Here is a 12,460-nt window from a genome sequence, read left to right on the forward strand (position 1 = left end):
GGCAGAATTATTCTAATTCCAATTAGATACATTCTCCTGTTTGAGATTTACTTACAGAACAATCTCAGTTTTTGTGGAAAGAAATCCTTATTGATGAATTTGATTACCACTATGGAATTTTATTTTCCTTGTGGTGGGCTGCAAAAGGAAGACCCACAAAATGTGAAGTTGGGGACACAGGCATAAAGTCATTCTTCCTTGCAAGCAACTTGAACTCTTATGCTCAGAATGTAGTGGAATTTGCTGAGAATTACTAAATAGCCGTGCTTCTGTTTCTTTATTTCAAATGTCCTGGGTGGTGCCAAAGATAACCAGGAATGCATTTTTCACACCATTGAGGAACAACCTGGAATTGCATCTGGAAGGCAGTGTTATCAGCGTACCACCCATAACTTACTGATCCCAATGGTGCCTGGGCATCTTCATCCTAAGAGAATGGGTCCTCCCTTTGGAATTTAACTGGCTTTGCTGGTCCAGTTCTTGCCAGTGTGGGTAGGAGTATATGGACTCCCCATAAAGTGCCAGTCTTAAATAGTTTAAAAGTCAGGAATCTCACACAGAAGAGGTAAAATATTTTATGGGAGATAATCGAGAAATGGAAGGACAAGAATGAAGATAGAGATATAAGAAGGATGAGAGAAGAAGACAGAGATGTCACGTGAACTGAAGCATCCTAGTTATATGGTCCGTGAAGGGAGTGGAATCAGCCAAGAAATTCACCAGGGGATGAAGCCCAGGCCAAACCCTTTGCGCTGAGTTGGTCCTGGATGATGCTGACCTCCAAGAGCTGTCACTAACATGGGAGCTGAGCTGTCTGGAGTTCAGTGATGTTTCTGTCCATCTGAAATCTATTCTTGTATGCCTGAAACCTTCTCCCGTAAGACATAGCCTTTATGTACACTGCTGCACTGTATTCAGTTTCCATGGTTACTGTAACAAATGTCCACAAACCTAGCAGCTTAAAACAACACAAAACTTATTATCTTACAGTTCTGGAGTTCAAAAGTCCACAATGGGTCTCACTGGGCTAAAATCAAGATGTTGGCAGGGCTGGGTTCCTTCCAGGAAGTTTTGGGGTGAATCCATTTCCTGGCCTTTTCCAGCTTCTAGGAACCATCCACATTCTTTGGCTTTTGGCCCCTTCCTCTGTCTTCAAAGCCAGCGACGTGAGGCTGCATCCTTCTCACACTGCTTCTCTCTGGGTCTCCCCTCCCTTTTCCACTTTTAAGGACTCTCGTGATTATGTTGGGCCCACACAGATAATCCAGGATAATCTCCCTGTTTTAAGGGCAGCTGATTTGCAAACTTAATTCCAGGTGCAAATTTAACTCCCCTTCTCCATGTAACATCACGTATTCACAGGTTGTGGGCTTTAGGACATGGACATCTTGGTGGGTGGGGGGCCATGCCGACCACGGCAATTTCTCTGTTCCTCAATAATAGGGTGTGGGCCCCCAAGGAAGTGGCTGACCCAGATGTTGAGCTGGAGAAGAGCATTTCTGGCAGCCGGTCCTGGGCTGCTCCCGGCACAGAGGACACTGTCCAATGGCTCCTCCTCCAGGAGCCTGGCAAAGGGATTCTTCACAAGAAAGAACAGCAAGGTGAGGAGCAGCACCCGCAAAGGTAACCACATAAAGAGGGTGAACCATGAGGGGATTTGTAATCCACCCCCGGGGCCTTCTTCCTTCCTTTCAATACCATGTCTCTCCATCATCAGGGTAAGACGTCACACACATATTTATACTCTTACTTCTCCTCTCTGAGCCTCAGTTTTCACATCCATGCAATGGGAGCAGAATACTTGCTACAGGTATTACCAGGGTAGCTGCTGGTCCCCTACTAACAAGGCAAATCAGTTGGTGGAAGGGTTCAGTGTACTCCCACCGTGTGCTCTGCTTATTATAGTCATTGACTTAGTTATCCCAACCCATGGAGCCTCGGTTTCCTCATCTCGTCTGAAAACTGGGATAATGAGGATCCCTACCTCCGAGGGTTGCTGTGAGGGGAGAACAGCTGGCAGGTCCCCTCTTTCAAATGAGTCGTCCCTCTGATGGCCAGTCTTTGCCTAGTTACCACTTCTCCCTCTTCTCTCTCTCTCTCTCTCTCACACACACACACACACGTGTTCATCCCTCCCACTCTCCTGGCTCCTCACCCTCTGCCCACAAGCGAGCATGGGCGAGCCGCGTCCCAATGGGACCCCGCAGGCCAGCTCTCCCCGTCTTGGTGGGTGAGCTGCTTTAAACCCACGGCCTCCCTCCCTCATGTCGCCAGTCGCCTTGGAGTTCTCCTTGTCCCTAACCTCTCCACATGGCTCATTAGGCATGAGGCCACCTTCTCCTCCAGGTAAGACCATGCCAGGTCGTGAGCCGGAGCCAGCCCCCCAACAGGATCATAAACTCCACCGAGATGGGGAAACAGTCTGCCTCTCACGCACCTCCACGTACTCGGGGTCTGAGAACCTGGAACCTGGGTGGCTTTTAATGATGCCTCATAACAGAGAAATAAATAAACCCATTAGCCCATTCATCACTCCCCATGGCTCGCCTGTGCAAGTTCCGCTCTGGTCCCCTTGGGTGAATGAGGTGCTGATGAGCGGCCCTGGGGTTCTGGGGAGGAAAGCCCATCCATCACTGAGCAGCAGTTCCGTGAGATGCGAGACCTCAGGGCCCTGCTGGCCCTAAGTACCATGAATGACTCACTCATGTGGGGAGGGGCTGACTGGTAAAGAAGGGGCCAGGGATGATAGGACCTGCTCCACCTCTGCCATGGACCTGCTGTGTGTCCTGCTGTGTGACCTTGGCTGCCAGGCTTCCCCCACTGCCACCCCCAAGGCACCCAAGGGTAGCAGCCTGCCCGCTTGGTTCTGTGGGGGTTCTGCTTCCCAGGAGGGTGGGGGCGTGAGCTCACCAGGGGAAGACCTGGGCCTCCTCAGCTGGGCCACTGCCACCGGACAGTGCTGGGAAAGCAGGTTTAGACAGAGGCATCAAGGTGACTGTCCTGGACCCCACACCACACAGCACCGGAGTTCATATCTAACAACCAAGAAGGAAAAGCCCCGTGGCTTCAGGTCAAAGAGGGAGCAAATATCTTCTAACAGAAGTGGAGTCTTACAAACTGGAGTAAGCCGGCGAGGTTCCAGACTCCGATTCCTCCTCTCCTCCAGCAAGGACTGCCTCTGGTTTCATCCTGAGTCACCCAGCGGCCAGTGCGTCTGACCACAGAGGGGGTTCACGTTCCCAGGGTCACCACGGCCTAACTTCGTGTAAGGGAAGCATACCCCTCCAGGAACATGACTTTGACCCTATAAATGTGACCCTGTTATTTGAATGCTCCAAAGCGCCTGACCCTGTGGAGTCCCCTGCATTCCATGTGTGTGCTCCATCCATGCGGACGTGTCACCAGCCTAAGTAAATTCTTTCTGCTACTGGACTCCAGTCCCTCATAGCAGGGTCGTCTCTCAGTTTGTCCCCCAGACATCTCCAACTAAAAGGCTTGGGTTTGCTGACCTTGAGCATCTGTGATCCTCAGGGTGTGCCAACCACTGTAATGAACTGCTCCAAGGATCTCAATAGACCGCAGTGTTGAAAACAGTACAGACTTGTTCCTAACTCGTGTTACAGTCTGATGAGTAGTCCTTTGAAGGTCCAGGCTCCCCCGTGCTAGGATTCCACCATCGTCACACATGTGACTTCAGTGACACTTTGGCATCATCAGTTGGCAAATAGGAAGGTGATTGTGCAGGGGTTTTAGGGACCAAGCCCAGAGTGGTACCATCCCCTCTGCCTCCATCCCACTGGGCAGAGCTCAGGCTTACGGGCCCATCTGACTGCAAGGGGAACTGGGAAGTGGGCCAGCTGTTTGCCCAGGGACAGAAGGAAACGGCTTTGGGGACCATCCATCTAGTCTGTCTCAAGGTTCCTTCCACGAGAGTTCTAGGTTCTCAAGCTGCTTTCAGCTCTCCCCAGGAAGAGCCAAGTTCAGTTACTCATCCTGCAGACAGGGATTCGGCACAAAGGGAAGAAAGCATTTAAGCAACCCCCCCCCCCCCCCCCACCGAGGGACCCTCACCTCTACACCCTCAGCCAACCCGCCTTTGCCATTCCCCAGCCTTCGGGGAGCCGGCTCTGCCAGAAGCTGGCGCCCATCGAGGGCAGCTGTGCTTTAATTAACCAAAACAGGGCACAGAGGGAGGGGCACTTGCAGAGGCGGCTGACGGCTTCGTTGAACCCAAGCGAGCCCCTGCAGCTGCGGCCCTGTTGCCGGCCTCCCCTCCCGGTGCGCCCAGGGACGGCTTTCACTTTCCTTCCCCAAATCTGAGCTCAGAGCCAGTTGCAAGCATCTAGGACAGGGCTTTCTGATCTGACAGGGCAGTCCCCAGGGGCCAGCCGGAGACGCAAAGTCCCAGGAAAAGGAAAGGTGTGTCTAAGAGACAAATGCAAAGTCATCAGCAGGACGAATCCTAAGTTTTGAGATCAGTGTCATTTTCTTGCTTAGAACTCCCCAAGGGGTCCTGAAAAGCAGCTGTGAAAGAACTGAAGACTCTGTGTTGGCCGTTTGCAATATTTATTACAAAAAAGGATGCACCATTCACGTTGGCACAAAATATCCAGCAGGCTCCTCGAGGCCGTGCAGCCCTCACTCCCGCAGTGGCAGGAGCTGCCAGGGCTGGAAGACGTTGTGAAAAGTCCCTTTCCCCTCGAGCCAGGAGTCGGGGTTCTGCCGGAAGACAGAGGGCAGCTGAACAGGGGCTCCCAGAAAGCAACTGTAAGGTCAGGACCGCTGGGGTGCAGCCAAGGTGTGCGTGGAAGTGACCCTGGGGTGACAGCACGCCTAGTGGTCATCATATTAAAAGCAGGAAGCATGTATGGGGCACTCATTGTCATGGTCAGCCTCTCTAAGTACTTTATGTGCATTAACAAACTTAATCCCCACCACCCAGTGAGGTAACAATAGTCATAATTTCCATCATACAAATGAGGAGACTATGGCTCAGAGAAGTTAAGTAACTTGTACAACATCGCAGAGCTGGAAAGTGGTCAAACTAGGTGAGGAATCCAAGCCTGTCTGACCTCAGAGCACTTGCTCTTAACCTTCACTCTATGCTGACCTCCGATGTGGCCCTTGAGATAGCAGGACAGGTGTCACAGAGATGATCCGGGGGGACCCAGGGTGAGCGTTATAACACACGGATAACATCCATGGTCAGCTTTGACAAACAAACTAATGGCAGCAATGGCCCCAATGTCATATGCAAGAGGACAGCCAAGAGGATCACTGAGGAGCAGTCGCCTGTATTTTTTGAAAATCACTACAGTGTCACCATTCAGAGGGTGACTGCCTAACAGATGGAGCCGCCCCAGGCCAGGCCGTAAGAGGAGCCACAGGAGGGGCAAGAGCTCTTCCCTGGGGTCAGAGAGTTGGTTCTCATTCAAAGCTCGGCTCTGCTGTGACCTGCCCGGGGGGCCTTGGACAAGGTCCTTAACTTTCCAGTCTTCAAATTCTTCAAGATAAAATGTGGGGGGCGGAGGGCGGGGGGCGTTGAAAAATCCACTGCAAAGATTGCTGGAAAGATGACATTAACTGGGCGAGTGCATGAGCCGAGGCGGAACAGGACTCCGATAGCACCCTCGACTTGGGAAATTTGAGGAATGGGGACCCTGCACAGGTGAGGAAGGATGGAGTGAAGCCATAACAGCGCAGTGTCCCCGATTAGTACCAGCCCGGGGCCCTTACCACCCCTGGACTGAGGGAGGGTGTGGCTCCCAGAACCCCGAAATAAAGTGTGGACAGCAGAATAATGGCCCCCCGCATCCTAGTCTCCAGAACCTGTGAGTGTGTAAAAAAAAGGGGGCTTTGCAAATGCAATGCTGAGGTGGGGAGATTATCCTGGATGATCTGGGGGGCCCAGTGCAATCACAAGGTCGTTACAAGAGGGGGGCAGGAGGATTGAGAAGGCGATGTGAGCTGGGAAGCAGGGCTTGGGTGCTGCGCAGCCGGGGGTCGAGGAACGCGGGTGGCCTGTGGGAGCTGGGAGAGGCGAGGAGTGGACTCTCCTCCGGAGCCCCCAGAAGGAGCGCAGTCCTGCCGACCCTCGATTTTAGTCTCATAAGACTCATTTCGGGCTTCTGACCTCCAGAACTGTAAGACAGTAAATTTGTGTTGTTTTAAGGCACAAATTTGTGTTGATTTCTTGCAGCAGCCACAGGAAACTAGCACAGTGAGAGCTGGGTCTGAGGGCTGCCGTGACGGGAGGCGTGACCTTCACTCGGTCAGGCAGGAGACGCCCCAGAAAGAAAGCTGAGGGGTCAAAACCCCAGCCTCGCTCTCCTCCAGCCCCCGATCTCCTGTGGGGGCTGCCACTGGAGGAATCAACCGGAAGCAGAAGGGGCCACTGATGAGTCCATACAGATCAGCATCTGGGGCGGGGCTCAGGGACGGAGGGTGGAGGGTAGATCTGAGGAGACAAGCGGGAGAACCCAGCGCAGCGGGGCGACTGGGAGAGACTCTGTGTTGGCTCACTCTTTGTTCAGCCAGGGCCACGTGTGAGCCCTGACGAGGAGCAGGACGTCTGCCCTGCAGCTGGGAACGGAGCCTCACGCCCGCCCTCAGAACAGAATCCCGGGAAGACAGACCCGGATCTGGGGCACGGAGGGTGGAAATCCTTCCAGAGCTTCCTGGGAGGGGGGGGTCCTTCAAGGGTCTCAAACCCACCCTAGGGGCCAGTCTGCAGAGGTGATCAACCCAGAGGCCACCACTCTTCGTCCTGTCTCAAGCACCAATCCCAACCCCGCCCTCCCCTCCCTCATGCCACACCCTTCAAGGATGAGATGCTCCTGGACCAGAGAAAAGGGTCCCAGGCATCGGCAGGGTTGGCTGTCCCTCCTAGCTCGGCTCTGACCCATTGATACTGCCCGGTGTCAGATGAGGCCCCGCCCTCAGAAACTAACGCTCACAGGCCAAACTAGCTGAGACGCCTGGCGCTAGTCAATACGGCAACTGTGCGAATTAGAGAGGAAGTACCCCTTTCTCCAGGCACTTTCCTGCCACCTACTGGAAACTTGTAGCAACTACACATATCTAATGACCACGAGGTAAACAGGCACCCCCGGGGAATTGTGCAATGCACAACAGGCACCACTGCAAGTGGCAGCCTGGCAGCCTTTCATAAAGCTGTCATCACACGTGCAATGGTGGTGACAGCAGGTGGCCTTTTTTTGGTTTGTTGTCTGTCTCTCCAGCCCTCACCAAAACTGTCATCAATGCCTCCCAGCAAAGGCCACCAGGAGCACACCTCTAGTTGAACACACTGGGCATGTGACCTGCAGGAAGAGAAGACAGAAGGGAACATGTGGCTGGATCACGTTTCTATGAAGCTCAAGAATGAGTGAAACTAATTCGTAGTGTCCGGGGCCAGAGCGGGCCAGGGGTGTGTATTCATTCTAGACCAGCGCTGTCAAAACAGCATGCACGGGGCACGGCCGGTCTGAACTGAGACGGGCCGTAAGGTCAAAGACCCTGCCTGAGAAACAGAAAGTGTCTCATTAATGAGAAAATGATAATATTTTTGACATACTTGGTTAAAATTAATGCCACCTATTTCTTTTTCCCTTTTTGGACATGGCTCTCCACCCTTCCTGCCTGGCCCTTCTGGGAAGCTGGGATAAGCTCACGGTCATTCTGCACGAGACCGTGGTGATGGGACGTCCGTCTGCCGACTGATCCACCCAGCTCTTCCTGGGGGGAGGATCTAGTTAGGACGTCCGATAGTTGGAGTGGGTTTGATTTAAGATTAGGATATGTGGGTGTCACCCACGGGGAATCAGAGCTTTAAAATCTCCTCTTCTTTCTCCCCCTTCCTTTCCCTCTTCCTTCCTCCTCTCTCTCCCTCTCTTGCTCTCCTCTCTGCACATCTACTTCATTTCTCCCTCACTTACCAGCTGACTCCCCTATTTCTCAGGCCACGAGGGGGGGACATTTGGTGGCTCACTGCTCCCCCGTTTCGCTGCTTACATGTCACCACCTGGAGAGAGATCGCTCCGTCTCTGTCTCCGGGTGTCGCTCTCCTAACTCCTCAAGAAGGAGACGGCAGGCCTGACTGTGGCCATGTTCCGCCCCATGCTGACTAGCTATGCCAGAGCGTGGATCTCCTTCCTTGCTTCCTAAGGCGGCTAGGGAGGTGACAACAACGGCAGCCCCAGCTGAGAGCTGGGGTGGCCAGCCTGTCAGCGAGGAGGCATGCAAACCTCTTAAGAAATGCAAGAGAAGCACAGAATGTGGGTGGACGTTTGAAAAGGGGGGAATCCTAGAATGCCACCCAAGGATGAAGAAAAAATTGGTGAGGCAGAAGGAAAACGTTGTGAGGAAAACAGAGCCGCAAACTGCGAGCAGGCTGGTTAACCACCAGCTAGAAGTCAAGGAATTTCATCCCAGCCCTGGTTCTGTCGGTGACTCATTGTTGTGACCTTGGATATGTCCCTTCTCATCTCTGAGCCTCAGTTTCTCCATCTGCAAAATACGGTGTTGGACTAGACAATTTCTGAGCGTCCTCTCACATGCAAGAATTGAGATGTGTTTTTCATAAAGAAACTGACTCATGCAGCCAATATTTCTGAGCCCCTGGTACGGGCCAGGCATATTCTAGCTACAGGGGATTCAGCAGTGAATTAAACAGACGAAATTCTCTGCCCTCCAGAGATTGTCAATCTCAGTAAGAGCTGCCAGCCTCAAGATGCTGAGGAGAGACAAACGCTCCGCCACATCTTCCAGTGGTGCTTTTATTGGCAGCAGGAGGTGAGACAAGACCCTTTGTTCATCCGATTCTCGCAGAAATGAGGATACCTAGGGTAACGGAGCAATTGTAATTAGGCCAGGAACTGTGCACACTCGGAGCTCCAGGCACAAGAATGCGCTTTACCTAAGCTTTTGGTCAAACCCTAGAGGGGAGGGATGGGGGGCACGCAGGAGCAGCCCCCCCAGTAGGTGCTCAGAGGGGGTCAAGGCGGCCCCTCTCATGGGCCATTCAATCAGGTGAGATTCAGGTGAGTCTCCCATACGAGGCAGGAAGATGAAAACCAGGCGTCCAGTGGTCAGCTGTCAGAGCTCCCAAACCTGGGCTGCCACGTTGTCCTCATGCAGACGGGCGACATGGGGAGGCCGGGGTTTCCGCACTTTCCACAGAGGATCTATTATCTGGGGGAAACCAGGAGCCAGGCCCAGGTGGGTCCTCACTCCCAGCTCTCTCCACCCACACCTGCTGCCAGGACCCCAGAGGAGCAACGGCCTTGCAGGAAGTGAAAAGAAACGCCGGCTCTGCTCTTCTTTTTTCGGGTCATCCCCACGGCTGCCCCTTAGCACTAGCTGTGCTGGTAAAGAGTCCAAGCTTTGGATCCAAGCCACGTGTGTCAATTCCAGCTCGGCTACTTGCAGTGTGCGACCCGGGCAAGCTGTGCCCCTGCACTGAGGATCCTCTGCCGAGTGGCCCTGACACTATGAAGCAGACCATGAAGCAGAGAGAAGGCGCTCAGAAAGGGGCGCCACATCAGTCCCCAGGGCTCCCGCTGGGCCACCAGCAGAGCCGCGCTGCTGAAGGTTGAACTGTCGGCTAAATGCATCTGACCGAGGTGACCTGGCCAAGGTGACCTGGCCTTGTGGGCGAGGAGGTGACCTGGCCACTTCTCATGGGCAAGAAGGTGACCTGGCCAAGGTGACCTGGCCTCGTGGGCGAGGAGGTGACCTGGCCTGTGACAAGCAGTAACTGAGCAGATGTTGTCCCCTCTGCCATGTTGCCCCCCTCGAGATGCACACCAAACCCTTAGATGTCACTTCTGGCCGAGGCCTTCTCACGGCAGGCGGTTCTGTGACTGAGGGCGTCCTTGCCTCCCGAGAGAAGGCCACGCCCCAATGGGGCAGGAAAATGTTGACGCTAGTCCCCATTTGTGGCGTCTGGGCCTGAGTGCAAACTCTGACCTTGCCCTGACTAGCTGGGTGACCTGCACGTGTCTCTCAGCCTCTCTCAGCTTTCCTGGCCTCCCTCCCGTCTGGAGGAGACTTGATACCTGATCAGCAGGTCTTGGCAGAAAACGCGGGCCGCTCAAAGTTGTGGGTGCGGAGAGCGGAACAAAGGTGCCGGCGGGGCGGAGGGAACAAAGGCGCGGAGGGCACTCTGGGACCAGCTGGGGTGTCACCCTTGCCATGCTCAGGCCTGAAGGGCCCAGGGGGGCACTGCTGCTCTGGGAGCAGGGATGGCTGTGGCCTGGAAGGGCTGCCTGACTCCAGCTCAAAGAGCACAGCCCCTGCAACACCACAGCCCAGCCAGGAGACGGGGCAGGGAGCACAGCCCAAGCTTCTGTCCTCCCACGCAGACCTCCTGGGGGAGCCGCCTGTGGCCAAACCCAGCCAGAGGCTGGAGGGCCAGGGAGCCAGGATACATCGGCGTGTTGAGCCTCTCGGGGGCAGAGCAGGCCAGAGAGCAGATCTGGGGACAAACGGAGACTACGGGCTGTGGTATGGCCCCCAGCGATGCCCACACCCTCATCTCCAGATCCTGTGAACAGGTGACCTTCGTGGCAAGTGGGACTTGGCACACGTGATTAAGTTAAGGATCCTGAGATGGGGAGACAATCCTGCATCTCCACGTGAGCCCAACATATTCACAATGGTGCTTAGAAAAAGGAGGCCGGAGGGTCACAAACATGCAGAGGGGATGTGACGATGGAACTAGAGGGGCACACAGAGAGACTGGAAGACGTTACACTGCTGGCTTTGAAGATGGAGGATGGGGCCACAAGCCAAGGGAAGCAAGCGGCCGCTAGAAGCTGAAAAAGGTGAGGAAGCTGATTCTCGCCTACAGCCTCCAGAAAGAACACAGCCCTGCAGTCCCATTTCAGGACTTCCGGCCTTCAGAACTGTAACAGGATAAATTGGTGCTGTTTTAGCCTATCCAGGTCGTGGTAACATGCTACCACAGCAACAGGAAACTAATGCACCTGCACAATACCTGTGGGGTCCCTCTGCCCACCCAGCTTACGCTCCCCTCCGACATCACTCTCTGGCTCTGGATCCATGTCAAGTCCAGCTGGACGGAGGTCAGAAAGGTGGCTCATACGTGGAAGCGAATGCCCTGGTAAGCCAGTTGTGATGCTCAGACAGAGGGAGCAGGCCCGAGGGGGCTGGGAAGCCACACAAGCCCCTCTCAAGTGAACCCCTCTGGCTGCTCCCAAACAAGGGCTACAGACATGCTCTGGGCTGCTCCCTAACAGAACTTTCATACTTTCTCCTTTCCTTTCGTTTCAATACATCATACCCATGTACAGACTGTCTGGTGAAGGATACAGCACGATGCAGCACAAAAAGCCCCAGCCCCAAAGTCTGGAAACCTGGATGCGAGTACTGGGTCTACTCCAGCTTTGAAGTGGGGTCGAGAAAGTCACTGCCCTTCTCTGAGCTTCAGTTTCCCCATCTGTACAAGGGGACAGGACTGAAGTCCTAGTCTACTGGTATTCCGATTCCACAGTTCTCAACACCTCCCTCCCTGTCGCCAGCCAGCCGGAGCCTGTAGGAGCAGGGTGGTCAGGGCTCCTGGAGCACCGCCGCTTCCAGAGCACAGAGGTTTCTCTGGGAGGTCCAGCCAAACCCCAGCTCCTGGACCACAATCTGCTTGTTCTCTGCTGCCCCCTGCTGGCCAATCAAAAACAAAGGCTTCCAGCAGGATCCCTTGGAAATGGTTGAAAGGAACCAGCAGAAGACGCCCCCTGCAAACTCCTGCATTCCCCTGCCCAGACCTGGCCAACCCGGACCTCCCTGGAGCTGCTGTCAGGGCTCAGAGGAAGCCAGCGCAGAGACCAGAGGCCTGGAAGGGGAGGCTGCCTGCTGTGGGCCCTGGGGCAGCTCTCCCCATCCCTGCATCCCACCTCTTCCGAACTGGTGAGATGGGGTATGAGATGCTGTGGTTTCTCAAAAGTGGTCTGTTGTCCCATTCTCTGCCTTTGGGTGATAGTAACAACAGGATGAGGTGTCCCTGCTCTCTCTCTCTCATACACGCAAATTCACACAAGAGAAGCACACACATAAGAAGCACGCTGACAAGGCAGAAATTACCAGGGAGAAGTCCACCAAGACAGCCCCAGGAGGGCTGCCTCCAGAAAGAGAAGAGAGACTGTGCAGCACTGTGGTGACGAGGCTGCTTAAACCTGAGGGTATGTCAAAGGCACATTATTCCTTGCGTCCCCAATAAAGAAGGCAGGCAGTTAGAAACGCTGGGCCAGGTGAGACTGGAGGAAAGCTGACCAAGGAAGCCAGGAACCGAATGTGGCTTAACTTTAATCCATTGGGTGTCAGGTAAGAAGGAACTCTGGGGTCTTTGTAACAGAAGTGTCCTCAGACCACTCCGGCTTAGGAGAGGCAAAGGCATCTCCAGCTGTTCAGTCCAACACCCCCTCAAGCAAGCACTCTTGCCAGG

Source organism: Equus asinus, chromosome 13 (assembly GCF_041296235.1).
Source record: "Equus asinus isolate D_3611 breed Donkey chromosome 13, EquAss-T2T_v2, whole genome shotgun sequence".
NCBI classification, from domain to species: domain Eukaryota; kingdom Metazoa; phylum Chordata; class Mammalia; order Perissodactyla; family Equidae; genus Equus; species Equus asinus.